A 22,166-nucleotide genomic window follows, 5' to 3' on the forward strand; every position below is an offset into this window, starting at 1 on the left:
ATATTAATATTGAATTGATGGATTTTTTTTTATTTATTTATAATACATTAATAAAATATATTTAATGTATTTACCTTTTAATAGACTTAAAATCATTAACCTAATTTGACATTAAAATGGTTACATTGCCTGTGTTTCATTTATACTTCAATATTTCATCCTTATTGAGCTTCAGTGATAATTATGCAAATGAGTTCATTTGTGTTAGAAGTGTCATCACTGGGTTCTAAGAATTCCAGTTCCAACCCCGCCTTTAGAAAGAGGACAAAGGATTCATAGTTATGATGCATAATTGTACATGTAAAAGGGTTTACGCTTTGAAAGCTGTACATTTATTGGCCTTGTACTGTGTGTTTCAGTGTCTATCCAAATGTTAAAAAGTCTAGTCTTTCAATAACATGAATCAACAAAGTTTTGTTCTCTAATACTGTCCGTAGAGAGCGAAAGAGAGAAAGGACAGTGTAAGAGAAACCCGGGTTATACAACCTTAAACAATGAATAAATTATTTATCATAGCAAGCGAAGCAGGTGATAGCACAGAGTGACTTCTAAATGAGTTCATGTGCTGTTGCTCTTTATGTATTGTACAGCTCTCAATGCTGCAGACGGCTAGATTTGACCTTAATCCAGAGTCAGTTTTTTTTTTTTTTTTTTTTAATTTAATTGTTTTTTTTTTGTTTTGTTTTTTTCATTGCCAGCAAATGAAATACATGCTAGTGCACTTGAAGCTATGGGTAAAAAATTAAACAACTATTTATGTATTAATTCATGAAAATATCTAAATAAATAACATATACCTTTTAAATAGTTTATTAAAATAAATGGTCAATAATATTTAAAAAATAAAGATATAATAATACATATGTTATGTTTAAATGCATCTTTTAATTTGCTTGCAATGAATAACTGATAATTATTTTATTAAAATATTTTATTCTGTAACAGTCACCTTCGCAAGTAGTACATATGCCAAACAAACAAAGCAACCAATGAAATTTTTACTGAAGTTTAGGACACACACCCTCTTAAATAACCAAATTACAATATAGTACAATTACATTAAAATTACAGTAGGGACAGATTCAAATGAATATGACTTTATTTAAACACACTTTGAACCTTAGATTATAGAAATAAAAAGTTCATAAAAGCTAAAGTAAGTTTTAAGTGTTTTCAGTTCAGATTCAGTTTATATATATATATATATATAAACTGAATCCTTTCTTTCTTTCTTTCTTTCTGCTGGTGTTTGTTTATTTGTGATTGTTATGTCAGTGTACAGTGAATTAAATTGATTTTGTGTATGGATAGGGTTTGGAACACTCATCACACATTTTTTTATTATTTTTTTTTTTCAATTTTTGAAGCACCCAAATATATACACACACACACACACACACACAGACACACACACAGATAGCTGGGTGCCCCGTGCAGTAATCAGGTCCACGATTGCAGCGCAAATATAAATTGATGGATTGTGGATGAGCGTGTGAGCCGTGGCATCTCCATGACGATAACACCCAATTTGACTGACAGGTGGCACTGCATCGTGCCGTTTACCAATCGGAGGCCATCAACAAACTCATCACAGACGAATTGGAAAAAAAGAAAAGAAAACATCAATGCAATTGAAACGGAAAAAAAATAGGATGGTTGTGGTGGGAATGCATATGGCTACTTTTTATTCATGGGTTTACGCTGCAATATCGGTCAGGTCAGCAGAGCAGAAGAGAAACACACGTTCATTTTCAAATCCTGCCCGTCATTCTATCTTGTCCAGCTGAGATAGCATGCTAATGCACAGAGACGCACATTCACTACAGCAGGAAATCAAGAGAGTCTTATCCGCATATTAATATCTATATCAATATATGCAGTTCAGATAGCAACATAACCTTCTGTTCCATGCTGCTAAAACCATCATTCATAACTAACTTATGTTATAAACTAATTCATGTCTATCCAAACGGCATTCACAGACATGTTAGCCATTCAAAATCATCCAATCCCATCATGAGTCACTGATCAAACTAGACACTTAAGAGTTTAACCTATACAGTCTTTTCCATTGCCAATACTGATATATGCTGATATCAGGGTTAATATAGTTAACTGAAATAAATATTTAAAAAAAACTTAAACTTATTATTTTATTTTAGCCAGTTGCCAAAGCAACATTTCCCATTTCTATTTAATTTAACTTGGTGTACTAAAATAACTAAAATTAAAGGGATAGTTCTAATTTCTTTGTTCTGTTGTACACAAAGAAAGATATTTGGAAGAATGTGTGTAACCAAGCAGATCTCGCCCCCCATTGACTATCATAGAATTTTTTTTTTTTTACTACTATGGTCAATGGGGGGGCGAGATCTGCTTGGTTACAAACATTCTTCCAAATATCTTTCTTTGTGTACAGCAGAGCAAAGAATTTTATACAGGTTTGTATAATGACAGAATTTTCAATTTTTTTTGGGTGAACTATCCCTTTAAAACTGATTTTTTTGGAAAATTAAAAATAGTGTTCATAGTCACAGTTACTTGTGAAAAAAAACAAAAACAAGAATATGTTTATTAGGATCGATTTGGTGATACATTATCTTAAAGATAACCCTTTATTTTACACTAAAAATGTTTGAAAAGAGAAAATATGCATTGACAGGGTTGCCAGTGATTTTGGAACTAGCACAAGGTTAGGTTAACACTTATGTTATCACCCAACAATATGCCCAATTAATTGACTCTGATTGAAATATTAGAAAGTTGTAGCAGTGGCTCCAAGAAATTTTGGAAGGCAGTTAGTTTTTACAGTAGCTTTTCAATAAAAATTCCAAAGACAATCAAATATCTCGTTTAGCATACATTGGGAACACTCCAAAAATCGTTAACCCTAAACCTACCAATTTTACCAAAAGTATCATGTATTATAGCTTATACACACTTTAAAACAGCAATATTCCCAAAATTCTGCATAATCATGAATTCAAGAATATTTTTTAATCCATTGCAACTGTCAAGTACTTTATCTCAGAAGATTATATACCTAATAATATATCTGGCTGCACTTACATCAATAGGGCTTTTCACAGCGTTTAACCCCGGGTTATCATGGTCACTGTTGCCAAGTAAGACATGTTCCTGCATCAACATATTTTGTTGATCCTGGAACAACATTTCTGTCTGAAAATTTAGACCTAACCCTATCCCTAAACCTACCCATAACTTATCCCTAAAGTCGGAGGGAAATGACAGGTGAATAATACTGACATAGAAGCACCTAACCCTGGCTGTAAGCCAAAACTTGACATAAACTCTAAACTTGTCCCTCAAATCTGATTGGCTGATTGAAATGTTGTTCCCAGATCAACAAAGATGTTGATCCAGGAGCATGTTGTAATTGGTAAAATCACGTTCACCGAGTTGTCATCATTCTAAACCTGGCTTTTATCCCCGGGTAAAGGAATGTTTGTAATTTAGAAGAGGGCGTAGCGGCGCTTAAAGGGATAGTGCACCCAAAAATGAACATTATTCCATGATTTACGCACCCTCAAGCCATCCTAGGTGCATATGACTATCTTCTTTCAGATGAACACAATCCGAGATATATTTAAAAATATCCTCAGTCCTCCAAGGTTTATAATGGTTGTGAATGGTAGGCCAAATTCTGAAGACAGAAACTATACATCCATCCATAAAAAAATTAATCCATACGACTTTAGAGGGTTAATAAAGGCCTTTTGAAGTGAAGGGATGCATTTTTGTAAGAAAAATATCCATATTTAAAACTTTATATATTCAGACAACTAGCTTCCGGCGAAAGACCGCATGCAGAATGCGCAAGTCGGCTTGCGCCAAATGAGTAATCCTCTGACGCAGGATGTATGACGCAAGTTATCATAAGCTTAGACGCCTCTCACGGTTCAAACAAATACGGCTGGGCAGCAAACTCTTTGTTTTGCTCTCTCCTCTGCGCCTCCGTGTGCGTCATTGCATTATCGCATCAGGTCAAAGGTTGCTCTTCCGCCCAAATTGACGTGCACATTATGCGTACTGTCGTCCGCCGGAAGCTCATTATTTGAATTTATAAAGTTTTAAATATGGACATTTTTCTTACAAAAATGCATCCCTTCGCTTCAAAAGAGCGTGAGGCGCCGGCGCGATCAAACAGCAGTCTTTGCAAGGGACTTGCCTCATCGTCTTGGCAACGGTTCGTGTCCAGGTCAGATTACGTCAGAGTTTGTTGGAAAATCATACCACACTGCTCAGACATTCCCTGACCCAACAAATGCCGATTAAACATGTTCAGTCGGGCGAAAACAAACTCCGACCAATGGCAACAGACGCCGACAGGGGTATTACACTAGCTGCGTCTCATTTCAGAGGCTGCGTCCTGATCCAACAAACTCCAACAGACGTGTTTGTTGGCGTTTATCTGTGCGGTGTGAACTGGCCTTTAACTTTAGCCGCATTCGTCGTGGAGCTTGCTAACTAGCACATTATTAGGAAAGGCGATTTGCAAAGATTCATAAAAATAAAAAAAAACCTATAACGTTACTCATGTCTTCTGGAGGTACTGATCCATCCTTTAGTAACTTTTTAACAAAACATAAACTTTTTAGCGCAGACATAAACGCATATAGGTAGATCCGGGGGCGCATTCCCTTCAAAAAAAAAATTAATCCACTGCGTCTTCAGCGGCTCAGATGTCGAGAGTAAAGGACGACTGCTATGTTCATTCTTATATCCAATAACAGGAGACATTCTTGTCTACACCTGTGCGGCATCGAAACAATGCCGCACTGTTTACAGCTCACTCAGGGCGGGTCTATGCTAAAACGGCAGTGTCCGTCAAGAGTCGTGGGAGGGGCCTGTGCAAATTTACGTCACTTTGCCAAGAATCTGTGAACGGCTTGATCTGACAAAGTGCTTATGATTTGTGGGGATTTAAAAAAAAAGCACTGGGTGGATTTTTATCATTATAGGGTGGTTGTGTAGACACACTGCCAACACACATTTATATCCAAACACCATATAAAAGTGAATTTTGCATCCAGTGTCCCCTTTAACCCTCCTGAGTCGTATGGATTAATTTTTTTTATGGATGGATGCATTTTTTTCTGTCTTCAGAATTTGGCCTACCATTCACAACCGTTATAAACCTTGGAGGACTAAGGATATTTTTAAATATATCTCGGATTGTGTTTGTCTGAAAGAAGATCATATACACCTAGGATGGCTTGAGGGTGCGTAAATCATGGGATAATTTTCATTTTTGGGTGAACCATCCCTTTAATACCAGTGGTTATGAAATAATGCGTGTTATGATGGTGTTATGAATGTTAGATGCTTAGCAACCAACAGCCAATCACGTGGCTCACATTCAAATGCTGTGGATAATCATGGAAACATTTGTGTTTTGTATTTAAGCCATCGTTTCAGGGTTTGATGTGAAAAATGTCAAATGGTGATGGTAAATGCATTAAATAACATTTATTCTTACCTTTTATAGTCTGAAAAGTCCATTCAGGAAAAACTTGATAGCACAGTCAGCAATATATAATATGAGGATGTGCAATGCTAGAGCCTTTATATAAACAGGTTGTGTGCTGCATTTATCCAATCAATGACATTGACACTGCAAATATGCAAATTAGAACATTAACCCAGGGTTTAGGAATGTACTGTGTGAAATGTCAGTTTATGAATACCCAGGATTAATTGTTAACCCTGGGTAAAGTATGAGCAATGTGAAACGCAAAGCAAGATAAGGTTCAGAATGACCCAGGGTTAACTATTTCAAGTGTGAATTTACTGTAACCTTGCAGAAAAAAAAAAAGAAAAAAAGAAGAAATAAAAGAAAAAGAAAAAAAGCATGGCAGCTGCTCTCAGTTACTTTTAATGTTACACCTCATTTCCCATTGAATACATGCCATTCAATTGCCAGAGGCTACAGTCTGTTCTGCTCATTCCAACTCTGTGATATAGCGATATTTAAGGTATCATAAAAAGTTCAATTATAAACTTTGGATATCAGTATGCTTCAGGGGCCTACACTAACCATTACATTACATGTGTGAGCTATGGTTAAGAGCAAGAAATGTGAGCAGTGTGAATCAAAGGGGGTGAATTAAAGTGTCAATATCACTTTTAAGCAAATTGTTACTATTCAAAAATGAGCAGAGAATCAATACAGACTAGGGCCCTAATTCTTAGGTTCTGGAAACAGCAAGTCTCTCAAGTGATTTTCTACTGAATACAGACAACTATCACCTATAAACTAATCTGAGAGATTTCATACCTGACTCAAGCATTTGAGCACATGCAATTGTTTCATTTTGTGAAATCATAGGCCTTTATTTATAAGGCTGTTGATTTTGCGATCCCTCGTTGACATCGTCATGATAACAGGGAAGAAAATGTGAGGAGTAGCAAGATATTTAAGTGCAGACCCTGCAATTTTACAACTACAAAGTGATGCCTGCAAGTAAGGATTCCCACCTCCTTCTTGAGTTAATCTTTTTTTTTTTTTTTTTTTTTTGGCTCAAGAAGCACAGAATATAAACCATGAGTTGGAGAGAATAAAAGTCTTAAAAGACTAAATAAGTAAAAGATCGGTATTGGTTTTGACAAGTGTATATTTTCTTTGAACTAAGTGTAAACAGTAAGGTGCTATTCATAATTAGTGCAAATAGGTGCAGATACAACATATTCAGTATATATGATCTGTGTATATATATATAAAATCATAAATGGATGCTGCTTTATTGGGACATTACTTGTACTTGACATTACTTCCCCTACATCTACTCTTAACCCTGCACTTTAAACATTGTATTCCCACTATTAAATATCCGTTAGGCACTTTATTTCCACTTTTTGAATATTTTCTTAATTTTATTTAATATAATCTGTACTCTGAGCTGATATGCAATGAGAAAAGGGAGAATGAGTTCAGTAAAAGGCGGATTCCAACTTGGGTTGGTCGCTACCCGCCTTACTCTCCACGCCACTGATTCTGTTGTCAGTGGGATTTCTTTTAGAATTTTGTCTGGCTCAACCAAACATTTGTGGGTGGAGTTAGAGTAAATAGCCTACAAGGTGGCCTATTTCCACTTGATGTAAATAGACACTGTTAAAAAATTCAGAGATTTGTTGTTGTATGTAGTATTTTGTGTCTATTTTATTTATATGTGTGTGTATTTGTTTTATTTAGTTTATTTACATGTTCAAGTTTAATGCTGTCACCTTAATTTATTCAGGTTCAATATAATGTAATGTAATGTGATGTGCACTACCATTCAAAATTTTGGGGTCGATTAAGATTTTTTTTTAATGTTTTTGACATGCAGTCCCCTATGCTCACCAAGGCTGCTTTTATTTGATCAAAAATACAGTAAAAACAGTGAAATTGTGCAATATTATTACAATTTAAAATAACTGCTTTCCATTTTAATATATTTTAAAATGTAGTTTATTTCTATGTTGGCAAATCTGAATTTTCAGTATCATTACCCCAGTCTTCAGTGTCACATGATCCTTCAGAAGTCATACTAATATGCTGATTTGGTGCTCAAGAAACATTTATTATCAGTTTTAAAAATGGTTGTGTTGCTTCATATTTCTTAATGAAAACCATACTTGTTTTTCAGTTTAACTACTTTAACTCATAAATAACATAACTTTACTTAAAATAGCTTCCCAAAGACTGCATAAGATGAATAAGAGGTGAGAAATAACAAATAGGATACAGGAAATACACATGCTATTCTGGGAATTTTGTTTTAATGCCGGGTCAAGTAATCAGGCATCAGATAATGACCTCATCATTATGTGCCTTAAAGCTAACTTGTGAATGCCGTGTCATCAGTGCGCGTCGTATTTTTCGCATGTGTCTGAACCAGCTGAAATATGAAAGGTCATCTCCATTAACAACTGCATTTTCTTAATGTCAGTGCTTTTAAGAGCCCCATGTGAAAGCACACCTCTGAGAGCCAAGCATCATTTTATTGGCACGGACAGGTATAGACTGCGAGTTATAGTGTGGAAGCTCGTCAGGCACCTGTAAAAGGGACATTAATGACATTAATGGCCTTTTACTTTAAGTGAAGGGAAGACTTGAATGCTTGTAATAACACTCTCTGACTCTTAAAGAAACAGGCCTTCAAACCCATATAAATGACATGACAGTGAGTAAATCCCATATAAAGTAATTTATTAATGTATTCATTTAGGAGACACCAAAGTATCAAAAGTAATAAATAAAAAGGAATTATCTTTTTTATTATAATATTTTTAATAATATTCAGTTTTTGTTAAGACTTTTTAACTATAGGCAGATAAATGTACAATAACAATATTAACAAATTACTATTATATATACGTTTGAGAAATATTGATATTTAAAGTGCCCCTATTATGGATTTTTGAAAATTACCTTTCATGTAGTGTGTAACATAGCTCTAAGTGAATGAAAACATCCTGCAAAGTTTTAAATCTGAAAGTGCACCATATATTAAGTTATTGTCTCTCAAAAGTAAGTCGACGCTGAATCAATTAAATGAGTCGTTTGTAAAACAAATCTTAAGCCGTTTCGTTGTGACGTCACAACGAAACATTAGCATATTGCCCACCCACTTATTGCGCGCGCAGACGCCAGGGAAAACTTGAAACCCGAACCTTGTGCTGTGTGTTCCCGTCATTTTACTGATGACTGCTTCTTCAACCTAAATGCGTTCAACGAGGGATTCGCAGGCCGGCTGTTATTGAAGGATGGGTCAGTACCCAGTTTATTTGGACCAGCTCTTTCCTCCTCTGAATCACAAGCTGTAAGTGTGATAAATAATTATTGCCACATTTGACAGACTGAATGTTTGTTGGAAAGAATGTAATTATAATTAGTTAAGTTTCTAAGGAGCCAAGATATAAAACTGCCCCCAAACAAAAACACTCACCTGTTCTGATGTGCAATCCAACTGAAACAGCACAAGTCTATAGGTCCTCTAAGTAAAAAAAGAAAGTAAAAATCTTCTAGACAAATATGCGATTAGCAAGGACTAAAATCCAGTGTCTAACATCCACATGGTTCTGAGTTTCAGTTCAATGGCCTAAGTAGAGTAACGTTACTGGACTGAAACCCTTATACGGTTCAGTCCGAACATGTCAGTGACGTCTCCACGTCCAAATTCCGAGCCAGAATCACCACATTCTCTGTAGCATGCACAAATACGTATTTAGCCTATGTGTGTTGTGTTCGCTCCGCACAGCTTGTAGGTCTCCAGTTAACCAGCTAACAGCAAAATGTGTTCGCTCGCAATTGTCTAGAAATGTGTCAAATGTTTTTCGTTGTTATTACTTGGAGTTATGATAAAGAATAGAGCAATACGTTGGTGTACAACTGCAGTGCTTTATCAGTACGTTTCTGCGTTGTGCTAACGCATATACCATGACTGTTTGGGTGTTTACCACCGAGCTTTGGGCTAGGTTCGATAACATAAGCACAAAACAACTTAATTCCTCTCTGAGTCTTTATTTTTAGAACAGAGCGGAGCACCATCATTATTATAATATAATGTAAGTGATGCAAGCACTATATACTGTACTCCGTGTTAACCAGCAGAAGTCATCTGACCAATCACCGCAGATTAGCATCACGCAAACAACGGGTTCGGCAAAATGAATCATTGAGCGAATTGTTTGGGAGTTATTGAGCAAATAAGGTAAAAATAAATGCATATTATAAGACAATTAAAGTGTTTTTTGACCTTGCATGCTTTTAAACCTGTTGTTGGGGACTTCCAAAACAAAAATATGAGCCTTTTAAATGCCATAATAGGGGCACTTTAAGTTGAAATCTTGACATCCATCCTAGCTGGGCTTAGGGTATTCATCCAAATTTGTTGGAGAAGTAGCGATGTCTGATTCATAAACAAATCCATACTTTTGAGTTGGATCTTTTCAATAAAACATTTGACTTGTCTGAGTGATTTCCTTCATTTTCCTTTTATTTAAAATAATAGCCGTGGCCTAATGACATGCCTTATGTTTCTGTCTTCACTCATCCAACCACAATATAAACACACTCAGTGTTAAAGTTTGATTTTGTGTGGTTTAACAGATTTTTTTTTTTTTTCTCAGTACAGCTTACTGCCAGAACAGTCCCAGACCCAAGAAAACCTTAGGTGTCCACAAATGTGTCTGCCATTAAAGTTAAAGAAAGTAAAGCTTTCTCTACTCCAACCCTATTAAAATGTCACAACACTAAGTTTCCAGCCCTTTGTTCTGAGAATTGTTATCCACAAGGTTGGATATTCAGAACCTTTCATGGAGAGAAAAAAAAAAAAAGACAAACAGATTCTTAAAGGTGCAGTGTGTACATTTTAGGAGGATCTATTGACAGAAATGCAATATAATGTACATAACTATGTTTTCAGTGGTGTATAAAGAACTTACATAATAAACTGTTTCTGCAGTAGCCCTAAATGGACAAACTGCTCTAGAGTGCATTCCGTCTCTCTATGTTGTTCTTCTTCGTTGGTGATTTTAGAGGCAGCTTACATTGTCACTACTAGGGCTGGGACAATACGTCGAATCTCAATTCGCAATACGAAGAATCTGGAGTGATTATGATATTTTCCGATGTATCGTGATTCATTCTCTAATCGATTCTGACCATCGTTTTTAAACAGCAGATGCACTACTATACGTGCTTTAGAAACACTCGTACACTGCCTGTTTCCAGTTCCTTTACTCACACCACTTAAACCTAAAATAATCATTCATAAAGTTCAAAAAGATGGAAGCGAATTACTAATCTCGCATCATAAAAGTATTCTGAGCCAAGGTGCAAGTACATTTAACCACTTACATGCCTCATCCAAACTCACATGCTCTGTCCAGCAGTCTTCTTCGTGAGCGTTTGAGAGTGTGTGGTTAAAAACTAGCCTAGAGCACCATCTGCTGTTAAAACTAAGCTCAGAATCGATTAGAGAGAGAAAATATCAGGATCAAATCCAGATTCATTGTATCAATCGAGAATTAATGTATCGTCCCAGCCCTAGTTACTACGTTGAATATGCATGAAGAAGTAGTAGTAGTAGTAGTAGTAGTAGTAGTAGTAGTAGTACCACTGAAGGTTCTCTATGTGCTTCGAAAGGGAAGGGTGAGCGGTGGACTGAGCAATTCGCAACCTCACCGCTAGATGCCGCTAAAAATTTACACACTGCACCTTTAAACAAGAGCCATCATTTCAGTGCATGATGTCTTACTATTTTCTCCACTATTTTTCAGAAAAACATAATTCCCATTGTTTCAAATTGAATAAATCGAGACACGAAAGTGATGAATCATGATGAATCATTATGCCTTATTGTTATTGTTACTTTCGCCTAGCTCTGCGCCACAAGCCTTCACTGACTGACGAGGTGTTTATACTTGACCCGCTTGCCATTGTACTATTCTTTGAAACGACAAGGGGCAACTGTTCTCTAAACCATCTGTAAGTAGCAGTGAGATGTAAGGTACACATGACAATGTTTGTTTTCAGTACACTTCACCAAAACCGTGCTACAAAAGAATCGAACAATCGTGTAAAACCCAGTAAAACTTGAGATTATTATTTATGTCACTAGTACAAAAGTTACAAAAAATGAGATGACATATAAATGACATAAAAATATGTGACATATCCTCTGCTCTATGGGCGGTTCCTGACACCCAAACACAACACCAAAACAAAACTAACAAAAGGTCAGGATGGTGGTGGAGCAGAGGCAGACAAGGGGGGGTGATGGAGGGCATCCCCGCGAAGTGGAAGTGGGCCTGGATTGTGGAGCAGTGGACAAGACCAAGTAGGATCAGGTGGCCATGGTGGAGCCAATGGAGATGAAGACCACCAATGTGGAGCCAGAAGAGGAGATGACATCCTCACCAGAGATCAGGAGGGAATGGCAGATCAGACATGGATGGCCTCTGTGGCATGGAGCACAGTTAGTTCATGGACGGCCTCCATGGCCAGGGTATGGCAAGCAGATTGCTAAGAGGGAGCTGTGGCGGAAGGTGCCACCCCGGGAGGAGCTGTGGTGCGGCCCACACACACAGAATAGTGGTGGCCACTATCAGAAGCACCATGGACAGTGGGATGACCTCCGGCACCACCAGACTTGTACTTGGGAGCATGGGACTTGAGACCACCGGACATGAGACCATTATTTTTTACAGGAGTGATATTTCATCACAGTATCTGTAATTCAGCTCAAATACACACTCTTAAAAGAAAGGGTTCTACTGTATATGGAATTTTAAAGGATTCTGTCAAGCACCTCATATATAGAACCTTTTATGAGTTGAAGTTCCCATCATGAATCATGTTATGGATTTTAATTAATTTTGTTTTATTTTATTTATTTTTTTTATTATTATTACATTTTCTGTATTAAACAGCTCATAAACATAATTTATCAGTAGGAAAATAAACATGAAAGTCTTATTCAATCATTTAAGACAGTTCTCCTTATATACTTTTTTGGCATAAAGAGTTCTTTACAATTGAGTAAAGAGCCCTAGGGTTCTATGTAGAACTACATTGAACCTATTTTTGCTGGAGTGCAGGATTTCTGTACTTTGACCGCTACTGGTTTCATGATATTTGAAATATATTGTCACAGGTCAAAATTCAAACCACTCTAGCCACTTTGGTTTTTGCAACCATGCACCTTAACTATGAAACACATTTGTTGCATTAACCTGCATTTGACTTTTTTTTTTTTTTTTTTTTTTTTTTTTTTTAAGCAAGATAAATCATCTTCCTGTCAACATTCCCTATAATTATGACATATTCCATTGGCACGTTTAAGTAAATCTTCTTGATTGGCATCCAATGATCTCAACCCATCTGTGCTGATCTATTAGTTTTACTAAACAGTTCTAAAGCAGGAAATAGGAACCGCAAGCAGTATCTCTCTGACAAAATCCTCCTCAAGACAGATCAGGGAAGAGGGTGATCTGACCCAGCATCCTCTGAGCACCCTTTGGTTAAGTGCTTAGCTTAAGGGCATTACAGCAGAACTCCACTCTAACTAAGAGACTGAAATATAACATCTATTTCATAATCTACAATAAACTCTTCCTACAACTTGTGCAGTACACTGTAAAAAAAAAAAAAAAAAAACTTTAAAAGACTGTAAAAATGCGATAGTAAAAATCTGTTAATTGGTTAACAGTAAGTTCCTTTATTATATACGAGCAAAAGCTGTAATAGATCTGACCTAAACTTCCATGTAATTTTACAGTAAAATACTGTTAAATGCATGTTTTTTTGGAAGTATAAAAAGAACAAATCATGTTATAATTTACAGTGAAAAGCCATAAACTGTTTCCCAGAATTCATTGTGATTCATTGTTACAGGTTGTTTTGTAAATATGTTTACATTTTCACTGTATTTTTGCAGGATTATTCTGGCAACCACAGCTTTTTTTTTTTTTTTTTCGTAAAAAAACACGACAAGATTTTTTTTTACAGCTTAGAAGCTGACTCCGAACATCATAAATTAAATTAATTTAGATTAATGTATGAGTTTTTGAGTTTGAAATAAGACATAATTGTTTCCAGATGTGATTCTGCCTGCTATCATCCGATCCACAGGTATTGGATGGTTGCGGAAATGATCTATGGCACCTCTGATATTCACCATGAAACATTTCTAGTTGGGTTTATTAACCATGTCTGACTGACAGCTCACAGCAGTGGGTTGCCATGTCAAGTGCATGTGCCAGTCTCAGCCTCCGACGGCACGCCCACAAAACGCCCACAGACCGTTCACTAACTGTCTGACACAAAACTGGAGAGTCCTTTCACAATCTGGCAATCTCGCCTGGAAACCAAGTCATGTTTACAAGGTACCAGGTGGATAAAATGAGCACTTTGGAGGAAGAAATAATCACTGGGTTTAAGTTTGCCAGGTCAGTGGGTTTGAGGCACTTATTAGCATGTTAACTAGATCCATTCTGCTGAGTTATAGCTGTAAAAAGGGTTTTGAACCTTTGAGTCTATATATTTATTTTTTAGTCTATATATTTTAAATTTTATATTTATATTTTTCTGCTAACAAAGAGTTTACTAATAAGAAGCTATAGGATTAGCATTAGCAATGTAGCGTCATGACAGTATTGACAATAAATTACCAATATGGAAAAGTAACATTCTAACAGCTATTTTATTTTGTGAAAAATAAATAATTTATAAATTCCAACTTTAAGGAAAGAAGTAGTAACATCTCTACCATCATCATCAGGTCATCAGCATGTTTCACTGGTACTGTATGTGATGTTTAGCTTTCATGACAACTGAATTTATATGGGTCATTGACGAATAAGGTTTTTAAAAGTGTAAAAAAAAAACATAATGGAGATAATTAATTTTGATGTTTTATTAAGTGTTAAAAATGAGATTATGTGGTTTTTATAATTAATTAACACTGCCTTTGTCATTTTTTACAAGATGGACAAAATTTGTCACCAAAAAAGTCATTTGGTTTAACCAAAATTTTGATTTTACTGAATGGAACTTTTGGTTATACCGAATGATGATATTTTCAAACAGTGCTAACAGGCTGATATCTAGCTAGCTAGTTAGCTTGCTAGCTACCTAACAAAAGGACAATCAAACATTTTATATTTAGTACAAGTTTTTAAAATATTACAACATTTTCCATGTTTTATAGCGGTTGTACCGAATGACCTGATTTTTCAAGACATGCGTATGAGCAAGTGAAAACATGAATTTTTCAAATAGTTAAAAGAGAGTTAGTTACTTTGCTTCATGACCATGTGGTCCTTTACAGGTGTCTGAATGATGTCACATCCTGTCACGTGATAGTGACCGCTTGACTTGATCCAAAATGGTCCCTTTTTTCGGTTACTCCGAATGACATCAATTAAATTAATTTTTCCGGACATTCTTTCTCATAACAAACCAACGACTTCTACACATAATTTTAATACCATTTTGCACTATGTTGATATATGATATAGAACCATGCCAGAATAAAAAAATATATACATTTATTACATTTTAAGATATTTTAATCACAAATGAAATGGCTGTATTGGCCTTTGGACGGTTAAACCGAATGACCTTTTGACAATTCAGAATCTTTAAAATACCTTTAAATGTAGCAAAATATAATTAAAACCTTTTGGATTCAATAAAAGAGATCTAGTTGTACTACCTTACATACTTTGAATGTCATATCTTTGTTTTTTATTATTATTAAGGCCTTTGGACAAAAAAAATGACCCGTCACATTATTGACCCATATACATATTATGTATATGACCATATTATGTATTATTGACCCATATACATATTATCCAAGTGGAGTCGTTTCCACAACATTCCCGCCATCTGTCATTGTTTAGGTCAAGTTGACATATTTAGCATATTTATATTGTTATATTCTTATTTACTTTTACATTCGCCCGTCCTTCATATTTCAGTGGAATAACTTTTTTATATGCATTAATTAGCTAGAAAAATATCTGTGTGTGTGTGTTAACGCCGAGAGACACAGCATGAATTGACTGATTTTAGAGAGTCTATGGTTTCTGTCACAGGTGCAGCGTTGTTTGCCCTGGCTATTGTGTGAATGTTAATTAAATGTGTGTTGTATTCAGGAGCTTTAGCTGGTAATCCCTGTTTAATTGTATGTGTGTGTGTGTCTCATGTGTGGTTCAAACCTCACAATGGCGATTATAAGGGCATAGCATGTACTGACGATACGTGAGGGAGATGGAATATTATTATATGTGTGTTTGTGTGTGCACACATGTGCATCCCTGCCCACTCTTGTTTGCTTGTGTGCGATGGTGTGCCAACATAGCCCACAAAGGAATGTTTCCAGGGTTGCCAAAACCTGAACAGAAAACAGCTGCTGTCAAGTGTGTACTTGTGTGTTTGTGCGCGCTAGCGTGTGTGTGTAAGCATGCTCAGAGAACTACCCACTGCAAGAATACACAGCCTCTCACAAACTGCTGGTTTTCTGCATGGGAGCGCAGCATCTGAAATGGCTGTCACCACGGGATAATGAGGCCTGTTGTTAAACAGGTCTCTCCGCGCATGTGTGCGTATTTGTGTGCGTATGTTCATGCGGATCCCTGTGTGTAGGAGGACAGCCTTTATACATCCGTCTCTCTTGAAGTCAATTTCACTGTGATAGTGAAAATGATTGGATTAAAGACAGAGGTGTGTGTGTGTGTGTGTGTGTGTGTGTGTGTGCGCGCATGTGGACACAAGCTTAAGAACAGCGATTCAGGCTTGAATGGGATGAAACAGAGATTTTACATCAGAGGTTTAAAAACAGAGAGAAACTTGAAATAAAAGGTAAAGAAAGGCTGAGTTTTTCTTTTATTTAGTGCTAGCCTTGTAGATGAGCAATGCTCTGTTGGGGCGTTTGGCTAGCTGTGCTAAAACTTCTAGCGCTTTCTCTGCATGTCTTTTGAACGTTTTTCTCATGGATTATAAGTTGTTTTAACAGAATGAGTGTGTGTGTGTGTGTGTGTGAGGTCAGTGAAGGCTGTTACGCAACAATAAAAAGAAGATAAAACAGGTAAAAAAAAAAAAAAAAAAACTCTTAGACTCACATCGAAGGAGAGACCCGAACCATATCTAGAGGCAAGAATATCATAGAGATGTGGAGCTATTTTGTTTTGATCCAGCAGGCAACCACCCTTAACACCCTAGAAACCACATTAAAATATGCAAAAAAACACCTTAGCAACGCCCTGACAACCACTTACAACCTCGTAGCATTATAGCAGCTAGTTTTGCGTGAGAAATCACCACTCACATTTTATAAAATTAACTTTTAAATAAAATAGGTACAAGTAACTATGTATGGTAATATCCTTAGAGTGTAATTCATTAAAACTACCACAGTCTTGCGACAGTTCACAACTACAGTATTTTGATTTGTCGCAAATTCGTATGAAAATGTATAACCAAATCTGTACGTATCAGTTTTAGAGGTTGGGTTAGGGATCATATAAGCTTCATATACTTTTTTTTTTTTTTTTATACAAATCATACATTTTTACATGAACCACATATACCACATATGCAAAATTCCACAGTTATTAAACAGATACAATTCTCATGAGATGAGAATTCTCATCTTATGTTTCTCTTAATTTAAAAAATAAAATAAATAAATATTTGTCTGCCTATTAAAACTTACCACCAATCATATAATCTGAGTAAAGATGCACTAACATTAGGCAAATTTCAGCAGAATTTAATGGGACAAAAAGATCCATTGTCTTTTATTTTTGACAAGCTCTTAAAAGAATGAAATTGACTTTTTATATTATATAATAATATCAATAATATTATTTTTTATTATTTTGTTGCACATTTATGCACATTTTTTATACAAGGTATCTGAGATCATGTTGTGAACATGGTCAGTCTCTTTTACCTTATTGCTTAAATATAACATATACAGGATTATATTTAATTAGTCGTCTTTCTCTTTATTTTCTTTTTTTTTTCCTTTTTTTTTTTTTTTTTGAGAAATAGGCTCTGAACATGAATATGAATTCTCTCTCTCTCTCTCTCTCTCTCTCTCTCTCTCTCTCTCTCTCTCTCTCTCTCTCTCTCTCTCTCTCTAAATGTGTGCTTTGTCAGTCTCTCACAAGTCCATCACTATTCCTCCCCTCTGCGGATCTCAGATGAAATCTTGCCCTTTGTTCCTCCATCTATCAGTCCGTCATTCTTTTTCTTTTCTTCCTCCTATCATTCTTCCAGTCTGTTGTTGCTGACTTCAGGGATATGTTAAATTTATGCACGTCGACTGAACTCATGGGAATAAAGATCAACGCACACACTCGCACACTTGGCCTTGTGAGCCATCAACTGCACACATCTGAATGCATCTGCCCCCCAAAACAGTTGGATGAAAGAAAACACTTCTTCCTCTATCCATCCATTCATCCGCTTGCTCAGCTTTAACCCCTGTGGTGATACGCCAAAATGAGACTGCGCTGACGTTAGCACGGCTAGTGCTGGTTGATATGTTGACAATAGAGGCTTTTGATTGGTGAGTTGGTTGAGCTCAAGAGAGCTTTCTTGGGTTTGTCTGAGCGATCACATGACGCAAGCCTAACATTCCATACAGTAGTCCAATTTGCATTCTTCACCTCGTGCTGCTTGTTAAACTCCGAGTTTGGGTGGAAGGGGGGTTATCTTTCAGTTGGCCTGTTTTTTTCTTGGTTACCCTCCATTTCCACTTTTCCTCTCGACTTTTCCCTCCATTTTTTTATGTCCTCCAGCTGGGCTTGGCCCAGACCCCAACATACTCTCCCTCTATGTAACTCTGTTTTTTTTTTCTTTTCTTTTTTTTCCAAGGTTCTGCCGACTGACTCATCCACTCTGGCAGGGCACCCCTGTGCTGTCAGATGTTGGCGTGGTCCACTGCCCTACATGACTTGGCTTAAGAGGGACCAGGAAGTGTGTTGAGGGGTGGACAGAGTGGATGTTACTGACCCCTGTGGTAATAAAACCCTTTTTGCCGTTTAAATCCACTTGGAATTGAAGCTTAGAACATGAACTTGTTTGAAGTGAAAGTTCGCCCAAAAATGAAAATATGTCATTTTTTACTCACCTTCCTGTATGACTTTCTGCGGAACACAAGAGAAAATATTTTAAGAACAATTTTTGTCCATGTTTTGAAAGTCAATGGAGTGCAAAAAAGGTCTGGTTATACTATATTTTAATGGTCCCCTTTAGACATTCTGTTGACTGTAAGCAACATTGCACCTACTGTACATACACTATATTGCCAAAAGTTTTGCACATGAACTTTAATGACATCCCATTCTTAATCTGTAGGGTTTAATATGGAGTTGGTCCACCCTTTGCAGCTATTACAGCTTCAACTCTTCTGGGAAGGCTTTCCACAAGTGTGTTTATGGGAATTTTTGACCATTCTTCTAGAAGCGCATTTGTGAGGTCAGGCAGTGATGTTGGCGAGAAGGCCTGGCTCACAGTCTCCGCTCTAATTCATCCCAAAGATGTTCTATCGGGGTGAGGTCAGGACTCTGTGCAGGCCAGTCAAGTTCCTCCACACCAAACTCGCTCATCCATGTCTTTATGGACCTTGCTTTGTGCACTGGTGCGCAGTCATGTTGGAACAGGAAGGAGCCACCTTCAAACTGTTCCCACAAAGTTGGGAGCATGAAATTGTCCAGAATGTCTTGGTATGCTGAAGCATTAAGAGTTCCTTTCACTGGAACTAAGGGGCCGAGCCCAACCCCTGAAAAACAACCCCACACCATAACCCCCCTCCACTAAACTTTACACTTGGCACAATGCAGTCAGGCAAGTACCGTTCTCCTGGCAACCGCCAAACCCAGACTCGTCCATCGGATTGCCTGATTCGTCACTCCAGAGAACACATTTCCACTGCTCTAGAGTCCAGTGGCGGCATGCTTTACACCACTGCATCCGACGCTTTGCATTGCACTTGGTGATGTAAAGCTTGGATGCAGCTGCTCAGCCATGGAAACCCATTCCATGAAGCTCTCTACGTACTGTTCTTGAGCTAATCTGAAGGCCACACGAAGTCTGGAGGTCTGTAGCTATTGACTCTGCAGAAAGTTGGCGACTTCTGTGCACTGTGCGCCTCAGCATGCGCTGACCCCGCTCTGTGATTTTACATGGCCTACCACTTCGTGGCTGAGTTGCTGTTGTTCCCAATTGCTTCCAGTTTGTTATGATACTGCTAACAGTTGACCGTGGAATATGTAGTAGTGAGGAAATTTCATGAATGGACTTATTGCACAGGTGGCAACCTATCACGGTACCACACTTGAATTCACTGAGCTCCTGAGAGTGACCCATTCTTTCACAAATGTTTGTAGAAGTAGTCTGCATGCCTAGGTGCTTGATTTTAAACACCTTTGGCCATGGAAGTGATTGAAACACCTGAATTCAATGATTTGGAGGGGTGTCCCAATACTTTTGGCAATATAGTGTATCAACTAACTCTCATTAGAGTATTAGTAGAGTATTAGTAAACTGTTAGGGGTAGGTTTTGGGTTAGTCAAATAATTTGACATGTACTTACAAAGTTACATATAGTCAGTATAATATCTGTTACGGACCATCAAAATAAAGTGTTAGCAGAGATAAAGCAGACGGTCTATTAATACTCTAATTCGCTAATGAGAGTTAGTTAACATGTAGGTGCAACGTTACTTACAGTCAACAGCAATGGCAAACATTACATTCAACAACCAACAAAGCAACAAGAGAAACACAAGGGCTTTATATACAGAGGGGTAAAGAAGCTTAACAAAATAACGATTTAACAAGACACACCTGGGGAAGACAATCAACGTAAAAGACTACAAAGGACTACAGCATGGCACTGAGGACAGGAAGTAACATAAAAGTCTAGGGACAAACACAGAGCACACATGACAGAGCCCCCAACACTTAAGGAGCAGATTCCAGACACTCCACATGGTGGAGCAAAGGTGGAATGGGGGAGGGATGGAGGGCCAGGCCTGTGGAGTGGAAGAGGGCCTGGAGACTGAGGCATAGCAGGGAGACAGGCCGGAGCAGGCAGAGCAGGTGGCCAGAGCAGGGCAGAGTTTGTGACCAAGGTGATGCCAACGAAGCTGGTGACCACCACGGTAGAGCAGGAGACCTCCACGGCAGTACTGGAGGAGCAGGAGACCACCACACCGGACCACCGGACTTGAGATCTCCGGGCTAGGGAGCACTGAGGCTGCCGGGCTTTAGAGCGGTGATGCCGCTGGGCTTGAGAGTGCTGAGCTTGAGATGCTGGCTGCTTGCACCAACATCAGCAGTGGATCCACCATGCTGGATTCCATTCTTATGCGCCCAAGACAGATCCAGTGGCTGGTATGGTAGTGGCCGATGGTGTCCGTGGCAGCTCAAGCTCTGCAACTGCCGAAGCTAGTTGTGTGCATAATGGTTCATTAAGTCCATTGTTAAGTCCAACCATCCGGAAAATCCTTCTGGTATGCTAAGTCCATCAACTTACAAGTGTGGTCCTCGAGGGAACGCTCACCATAGCGAAGGAGAAAACTAACCCCTGCAAGATCCATTATGTTGGTCAGTTGTTCTGTAGTGTGCGAGAGCAGGAGAAAGCAGACAGTGGCAAGAAATTAAATGCAGGGTTTTTTTTTTAAATATAGTATTGAAGTAAACAAAGAACGCAATGACCAAAGGAACAAAACCATGAAGAGAACGGCAACCATTACATTGAACAACTGACAATGCAACAAGAGAAACACAAGAGCTTTATATACACAGGGGTAAACAATAGAGCTGGGAGAATAAATCGATTCATCTCGATTCGTGGATCGATTCTGAGATTTTCCGAATGCATTGCGATTCTCTCTTGAATCGATTCTGAGCTTAGTTTTTAACAGCAGATTGCATTCTAGGCTAGTTTTTAACAAGATTAATGTAAACAGCCCACTACAAACACCCTTGTAATTCGCTTCAACCTTTTCAAACTTTATGAATGATTATTTTAGAGAAGGTTCAAGTGGTGTGTGTAATGAATTGGAAGAGAGCAGAGTACGGCTGATTCTAAAGTGCGTAGTGCCATCTGCTGTTAAAAACTAAGCTCAGAATCGATTTGAGAGAGAATTGGGATGGATTCGGAAAAACTTAGAATTGATCAAGAATCGTTTCTTGATTCGCGATTCAACGATTTATTGTCCCAGCCCTAGTAAACATGCTTAGCAAGATAACAAGTTAGCAAGACACACTTGAGGAAGACAATCAAGGGAAAAAAAACTACAAAGGACTATAATGGCATTTAGGACAGGAAGTAAAATAAGGCACAATCACAGATCACATATGACATCACACCTTAAACCTTAATTTCAAAAGTTGATTTGTGCTTTAAAAACATAAGTTGCTAGAATAATGCTACACAAGGACTACAACGGTTGTCCGTTTCATCAGGCATGTTAAGGTGTGTTCACGCTGTGTTGAAATTACTGTAATTTTGAGATTTCAACATGTAAAAAGCGTTCATGTCCTTGTAGAGCACATAATTACAGCTTTTAAGATGGAACTTTTCTGAGAGCTCCTACTTGTACCATGTGACTGCTGTACCACCTGACTGCTGCAG

The 22,166-nt window shown here is 37.5% G+C and overlaps 1 long non-coding RNA gene across 1 annotated transcript in view; it reads left to right on the forward strand.

The window, feature by feature from the left end:
- The window catches only part of LOC127511016 (uncharacterized), a 250,904-nt gene extending 231,277 nt beyond the window's left edge, over positions 1-19,627 (forward strand). The window contains exon 4 of the long non-coding RNA XR_007929801.1: positions 18,398-19,627. This is a non-coding gene — a long non-coding RNA (uncharacterized LOC127511016). The remainder of the gene's footprint in view (positions 1-18,397) is intronic.
- Positions 19,628-22,166: the final 2,539 nt, after the last annotated feature.

This window comes from Ctenopharyngodon idella, chromosome 4 (genome assembly GCF_019924925.1).
Source record: "Ctenopharyngodon idella isolate HZGC_01 chromosome 4, HZGC01, whole genome shotgun sequence".
Lineage (NCBI taxonomy): Eukaryota > Metazoa > Chordata > Actinopteri > Cypriniformes > Xenocyprididae > Ctenopharyngodon > Ctenopharyngodon idella.